At 52.2% G+C, this 7,674-nt stretch overlaps 1 long non-coding RNA gene across 1 annotated transcript; it reads right to left on the bottom strand.

The window, feature by feature from the left end:
* Positions 1–368: 368 nt before the first annotated feature.
* Positions 369–4,949, bottom strand: LOC135981709 (uncharacterized). Its single transcript, XR_010598844.1, has 2 exons — positions 4,331–4,949; positions 369–2,669 (listed from the first exon to the last, which is right to left on the bottom strand). It is a non-coding gene; the product is annotated as an uncharacterized LOC135981709 (long non-coding RNA).
* Positions 4,950–7,674: the final 2,725 nt, after the last annotated feature.

The following is a 7,674-nucleotide window of genomic DNA, read 5'->3' as shown; positions in this document are numbered from 1 at the left end:
GTGCAACCCCAGAGGAGCAGTGCCTTCATACTGTGGATGTCAGGTGATGTCTTGCATTTTATCAGAGTAGAACTAAACCTTTCTGTTCTTCACCTTGTCTGTCTGTTTTATCTGTGGGCTGAATGAAGGGTCAAGCAGTCTCTCCACAGACAGTCTCAAGGTGGATAACTTCCTGTATCATGACAGCATATGAAGTACCCCAGGCTACATCTCCTCAAGGGGTACAAGCTCGTTCCACGGGAGCTCAGGCGACGTCAATGGCATATCTAAATGACGTTCCTATATTGTGTGCAGTGTTGCTGTAGCCGTGTCGGTCCCAGGATATTAGAGAGACAAGGTGGGTGAGGTAATACCTTTTATTGAACCAATTTCTGTTGGTGAGAGAGACAAAGCTTTTGAGCTTCTACAGAGCTCTTCTTCATGTCTATATTGGACATCTGCAGGGTGGCCACTTGGTCCTCTGTGCATATATTTGCAAACCACTCTGCCATTATGGGAAGGCAGGCCTGCAGTGCACTTTTAAATAGATGCCAGCCACTGTCTCCTGCGAGTACTGCATGCGAGTCACCCACCTGGAATACACAGCTGCATCTACTCAAAGAAAAGACAGTTTCTTACCTGTACCTGTTGCCTGAGTTGTGATGCAGACGTGTATTCCCCAACCCACCCTCTGTCTCCTCTGCATCGGAGTCTGTACTTTGGACATTCAGTGTGGTCTGAGCAAGGCCACCCTTGTACAGCATGGGAGGAGGGGCTACACCCACAGGGTGTGAGCACCACCTCTATGGGTACTGCTAGGCAAAGTTCTCCAGCTCCATTGTGCAGGGTGCGCACACCCACATGGAATACACGTCACCATCGCATCTTGAAGAATAACAGTTGCAAGTAGGTCACCAGTTTTTGCCTGTATTGTCACTAATATCGTGTGATAGCTAGGTAATAAGTCAGTTCAGAGGCCTTGCTGCAAGTTAGGGTAAAGTACCTTTCCATTAATGATGTCTTCAACTCCTAATAGTCTAAGAACTGTTCATATTTAACCATCTGTGTTCATAATGGCCAGATTGAAAATCTTGAGTATGATTCTTCTTGATTCTGGCAGTCTTCTGTGTATTTTTATTTACAACCGGAATAACTTCTAGTTTTAGCTGTTTAAACGTGCTTAGTAGAGTCAAAAAGGTAACATGACGGGATCTCCGGGGTGCAGTCTGGGACCGTGAGACCGCAGTACCCCCTTAACTCTCTCCAGCCTGGGCTGTCTCTCACAATGCCTTGCTAGTGACCAGCAGCAAACCCCTGCAGGTGCTGTTAGCACAACAACATGTGGAGCCCCACATCCAGCTAGATTGCATGAATGCTCCCAGAGCCACTCATGAATCACACAGAGAAAGGCACCAGAGTCAAACCCTCTCAGCTCCAAGCACTACCTCAGGAATATACCGTCTCGCACTGCTCATCTTGCAAATTTATTAATTGGTTCACCACTTCAACAATGAAAAGTGGACATACAGCAGCCTTTGCAAACATGAGCAAATTTGTCACACACTTCAGGCAAAGTGTGTAAAGATAAACAGTTAAACATATTGACTACAAAAGATAGATTTTAAGTGATTATAGTGATAGCAAAAAGTCAGAGTTAGTTACCAATATAAAATAAAATATAAGCACGTGGTCTAAATTCTCAACACTATTAGACTGGGAAACATCTAGATTAAGCAGTTTTTCTCACCCCACAAAGTACACAGGTTTCACCCTTGAAACCTGGGCCAGCCTCCTCTGTTGAAGTCTTTGGTCTTCTGAGTGTCTTTGTGGCTTGCAGCATAGGTGGGGGCAGGAGAAAGGCGAAGCATGGGCCTGTTGTGTTCTGTTTTATACCCTCAGTCCCATGTGCTTGGAGAATACAAGTCCAGGCATGTCTGCTGGGCCCAGGCAAGGTTGAGCAATTCCCTTGGTGTGGCCTCATGCAGGTGAGTCATTGCTGGACAATGGCTGTTGGTGATTGTTTTGACACCTTCCTAGGCATTGGTTACTTTCCTTATTTCCCTATATCTTAGGGCTAGTCTACACCGGCAACGCTAAAGCGCTGCCACGGCAACGTTTTAATGTGGCTTGTGTAGTCATGGCAGAGCACTCCACCTCCACAAGGGGCGTGGCTCCCAGCACTGGTAGCGCGGCTCCCACTGCTGGTGCACTATCTACACTGGCGCTTTACAGTGCTGAAACTTGCTGTGCTCATGGGGTTGTTTTTTCACACCCCCCAGCAAGAAAGTTGCAGTGCTGTAAAGTGCCAGTATAGACAAGCCCTCTGCTTATATCTAATCTGATTCCCCAACTTACAGCCTGTTTTAGTGACAACCATACAACACAATTTCATAACTTCATACAGTGGGTTTCTGCCGATCATAACCTCTCCCCGATACCGCACATGGCATGCTTTATATGCAATATCACAATTATATACAGATGAGAAATATGGGGATTACAGGGCACTCCCCCAAGGTATAGAATGTCACAGGTAACATTTGAAAACAAATGCAAAAATCCAAATCCTTTGGCTTAGCACACTTCTGTTATGAAAGGGTTGGAGGTTTTTTGTGGAAATCTGTGCTGGTTTAGGCTTCTCTGTAAAAGGCTGAAGGCAGATGATTTAAACCAGGTGCAAATAAATATTCCTGTAATATATATAAACAAATTTCAATTGTGTATTGTAAGTATATAAACTGTATATTAAAGATACTATTTTCATGATATTTTGAATGTGTTTGCAGTTTGTTGAAATAGTGGATTGGTCACATGTAGAGAATAAAATGTTTAGCATTTTAGGTTTAGGAACCTCATTGAGTGACTGACACCTCACTAATACCAGTGTAAATCAAGTGTAACCAATGTTGCATTTCCACTACTTCAATGGAAAATGACTCTTCTCAGTTACACTAATCAGGCCCCTCTGTTCTCCATTCTAGAAATACTATAAGTTGTGCAACCTTGCAATTGCACTATATTGACACCTTCAGGAGACTGAGGGCTAGGAAAGAATTTATAATTAGCAAGTTATTCTTTGCCCATGGACACCTACTTACAACACTGCTTTCCTGAGCTCTAGATCCTCTAGCATGCTTTTAGAGAAATGTATTCAGTTAAAATTTTGAGAACAATCTTTAGTGAAGAACCATGACTAAATTAGGGTTACCATACGTCCGGATTTTCCCGGACATGTCTGGCTTTTGGGGGCTCAAATCCCCGTCCGGGGGGAAATCCCCAAAAGCCGGGCATGTCCGGGAAAATCGGGAGGCTCGGCCGGGGCCTCTTTGTCTGGGGCCGGGGCCGGTGCGGGGCCGGGGTCGCGGGGCCGGGGGCATAGTGCCGGGCCGGGGGCCGGGCGCGCGGTGCCGGGCTGGGCCAGGGTCGCGGTGCCGGGCCGGGCTGGGCGCGGGGCTGGGGTCCGGGCTGGGCGCGGGGCTGGGGTCCGGGCCGGGAGCCGGGGGCGCGGTGCCGGTCCGGGCCCGCGGGGCCGGGAGCCGGGCCGAGGTCGGGGAGCCGGGCCGGGCCCACGGGGCCGGGCCGGGGTCGGGGAGCCGGGCCGGGGTCGGGGGGCTGGGAGCCGGGTCGGGGAGCCGGGCCGGGCCCGCGGGGCCGGTCCGGGGTCGGGGAGCCGGGAGCCGGGCCCGCGGGGCTGGGAGCCGGGGTCGCGGAGCCGGGAGCCGGGGGGTGCGCCGGGCCGCCGGGGGTGGTCGGCCGGGGCCAGGGACCGAGCCGACCCAGGCTGGAGCCGCCGGGGGGCCAGCCTGGGCCGCGCCTCCTCCCCCCCACACACCCTCCTTACCTGCTTCAGGCTTCCCGCGAATTAAATGTTCGCGGGAAGCAGGGGAGGGGGCGGAGACTTTGGGAGGGGGCGGAGTTGGGGCCTGGGCGTGGGCGGGGCTGGGGGCGGGGCCGGGGCCCCGGGGAGTGTCCTCCATTGGGAGGCACAAAATATGGTAACCCTAACTAAATACTGTCACAATCCAGGGTAACTGCAGCTGTATTCCCCATCCCTGATGTAGCAAGTGCACCCATTCATAGGCTTCCAACTCCCCATTTGTCACATTTCTTGGGGTCGCCATCCAGACTGGGGAATTTCCAGGCTACACATTTCCCTGCCTGTGAATTTTCCAGCGGGTCAGACTGCCTAAGCAGGCCTGCTTTGCTTTCTCCTCAGGGGCTATAAACAGTGTTATTCCCCATAGCTACGTTACCACGCTGCTCTTTCTAAACAAGCACATTCAAGGTGAAAGCATTACAGAGAAAACACATTAAAAACAATAAAAATCTACATGCATGCTAATAAGCTTACCAGAGATCACCCCAACTCAAACATGGGCTTTGGCCAGTGAACTGTCCTTCAAACCCCCACAGGGTTTTGGTTTTTTTTCTGTGGTGGTGCCTTTTTGGAGGTGTTAAAACCTGAATAAATTTGCCTAATTACCCCCCACTGTTCTTAGTCCCCGGACGATTGTTGTTTTGATCCCCCATTGTATTACATTCAATTCCTGGCCCATAATGACGCACAGATTTAATAAGGTTTAACTTCATTCAATAAGATTTGTTCCGGATATTGCAGGAAATTACCCTATCTATCACAAATACATGGTGCAAAACTTCAGTTTACACATTGATCTGTCCTTGGTTGCTTGTTCTCTTTTCATCCAGTCCTGGGTGTGGGTGGAATATCAGTTGCTCTGCTACTCACATCTTATAGAAATATGCTGCCATTCAGAGATGAAAGTAAGACGGTATGGGCCGGTACGGAGGACCGGTAAGAAAATGGAGCATTCTCTCCCTCTCTGACTCCTCCTCCTGGCTCCAGCAATATTGAGGGTCAGGGGGCCCGACTCCACGAATGTTCGGGGCCCGGTCTCCCCCCTGGCCCCACCTGCTGTCCCCCCCCATGCCTCCCCTGGGTGTGTGCTGCCCCCCCTTTGCTACCCCTGTGCACCTCCCTGGGTCCCAGAGCACAGTGTTCAGTGTCTCTCCCCTGAAGCTCCATGCTGCCTGCCTGCATTAACTGCCGCCGCAGGGTCCTAGTGCCCCCCCACCACTACTGCCAGGGCAGGCTGCCCTTCCCCCTCAGACCCTTTCATTTTCTGGTGGGACCCTCCACCAGTACAGCCGCCCCCCCTGCCCACAGTCACTGCTCTTTCCCCATCCCCCACCCCCAGTGAGGCTACAGGGAGGGGCAGCAGCAGGGGAGGAGGTGCACCTGTGATGGCACCCACCACAGGGGAGGCGAGGGGGATTCCTGGACCTGAGAGAGGCCCTAGGAGCACGTGCAGTGACAGTGGGGAGGGGGTGCGTGTGCTGCCGGGAGGGAGAAGGGGGTCCCTACCCCAGAGCTCGCTGCTGCCAGCAGGGAGAGGGCTGGGGGGAGTCCTCCTCTCTGGCTCCAGTCCAAGGGCAGCCTGCCTGCACCCCAACTTCATCCCCAGCCCTGCCCCACTCCAGAGCCCACACCCCCAGCCAGAGCCCTCATCCCCCCCGCACACCAACCCTCTGTCCTAGGTCTGAGCCTCTCCAACACCCCAAACTCCTCATCTCCAGCCCCAGCCAGAGCCCTCATCCCCATGCACCCTAACCCTCTGCCTCAGCCCTGAGTCCCCTCCAACACCCCAAATCCATCCCCAGCCTCACCCCACAGCCCTCACCCTGCACCCCCTCCCTCCACACACCCCTTATCCCCGAACTCCCTCCCAGAACCTGCACCCCCTCCCTCCACACTCCCTCTCATCCCCAAATTCCTTCCCAGAGCCTGCACCCTGCACCCCTCCTGCACCCCTGCCCCAGCCCAGGGCCTGCATCCCAGACCACCTCCCTCTCCCAAACTCCCTCCCAGAGCCTTGGGCAGGTGGGGGGTGGAGTTTGGGGGGGCAGAGTTTGGGCGGGGGCAGGTTCTGGGCACCACCAAAATTTCTACAAACCTGCCACCCCTGCCGGCAAGAACTGGTGCGCCATACTGGGGTGGGCTGGCTTCCTGAGGCAGCAATTTAAAGGGCTGGAGCCCACGGCCCTTTAAATTGCTGCCAGAGCCCTGGGGTAGCAGCAGCGGGGCTCGGGTGGCGATTTAGAGGGCCCAGGGCTCCTGCTGCCGCTACTGCCTTGGGCCCTTTAAATCGCCGCCAGAGCTCCACTGCCGCTACCCCAGGGCTCCGAGGACAATTTAAAGGGCCCGGGCCCTTTAAATAGCCCCCAGAGCCTGCCGGAGCCCTTGGGTAGCGACGGCAGGGCTCTGGTGGCTATTGAAAGGGTTCGGGGCTCCTGCTGCCTCTACCACCCCGGGACCTTTAAATAGCCACCGGAGACCTGCCGCCGCTACCCCAGGGCTCCAGCAGCACGGCTCTGGAGACGATTTAAAGGGCCCTGGAGGGTAGCGGCAGCTGGAGCCCCGGGCCCTGCTGCTGGAGCCCCGGGGCTCAATCGCCACCTTTAAATTGCCCCCGAACCTCAGGGCTCTGCAGCCGGGAGCCTCTGCAGATGGGAGCTCCCAGCTGCTGCTACTACAGCCCTAGCCGCGGGCCCTTTCAAGGGCCTGAGGATTTAAAGGCCCCGCTTCTTCCAATGGAGGCCACACCCCTCCTCAGAACTCCGGTGTACCGGCAAGTCCTTTAAGTTACTTTCACCCCTGCTGCCATTGCACCAAATTCCTCTTTGGCATAAATTTTGATGCCAGGCCAAAAAAAAAAAAAAAAAGAGCGTACTCTAGCATTGTGAAATTGCATCATACTGGTAGTCGTGGAGGTCTCATGGAGCTGCTGCCAGGTAACATTCATTACAAGATGTAACTTGAAAACATAATGGCCCCAAATCCAGCTTGCTAATAGCAGTGAAATGCAGGAGGTGGATTTCCATGGCCTCAACTGTAAACATTTGGGATTGGCTAGAATTAGAGGGAGGCAGGTATGGCTTTCAAAAGAAAAGATCCAGTGGGAATTAAAACCCCTTTCACTCCTCAGAAGGAGCCATTTAAGCAGGGCTTCATGCCATGGAGGCACTGTGTGGGGGTGGGCATACACAGATAAAACCTGGAGAAAGGGAACATTGTACTGGTATATAATGGTCAAACGCATACCTGGTTTTTCCAGTGAAATTGACGGAGTTACACAAGGGATAGACATGTCCAACTGTCAAATGTTCTAGAGCAGTGTTTCTCAACCTTTTTGATACCAGTGACTGGCTTGCTGCCTTCCTAAACTGTGTCAGGGAGATCTCAGGGACCAACAAGGAGACTGCCGTGGACCGGCGCTGGTCCACGGATCAGTCATTGAGAAACACTGGGCTAAAGAATAATTCCAACTGAAAAACACAAGATATTGCCAAAAACTGTGAAACAGTTTGATTTTTATGCACTTTAATTAGGAAGGATGTACCTGGCTGAATTCCAAGCTCTTGAGAGAGATCATTTGATACATGGACGGGAAGGGAAAGGCAGTAGCATATTGATAAGTTTCCTTTTCCGGAAAATATCATTCCCACTAGACACATTAAAACATCTCAAATGTGTATGCGTATTTTGATACAGTGATTGGCATGTAACATCTGAAACAAATCCCCTGTCCATAATTTTAATAGCCACAACTATTTTTATATAGGGGATATCAATAGCAGATGTTTCTTAAACAAAATCTACTTTTTAAATGACTGTTT

This window comes from Chrysemys picta, chromosome 2 (genome assembly GCF_011386835.1).
Source record: "Chrysemys picta bellii isolate R12L10 chromosome 2, ASM1138683v2, whole genome shotgun sequence".
Classification (NCBI taxonomy): domain Eukaryota; kingdom Metazoa; phylum Chordata; order Testudines; family Emydidae; genus Chrysemys; species Chrysemys picta.
Note: the sequence above shows the minus strand (reverse complement) of the source record. Positions and strands in the feature narration are given on the sequence as shown.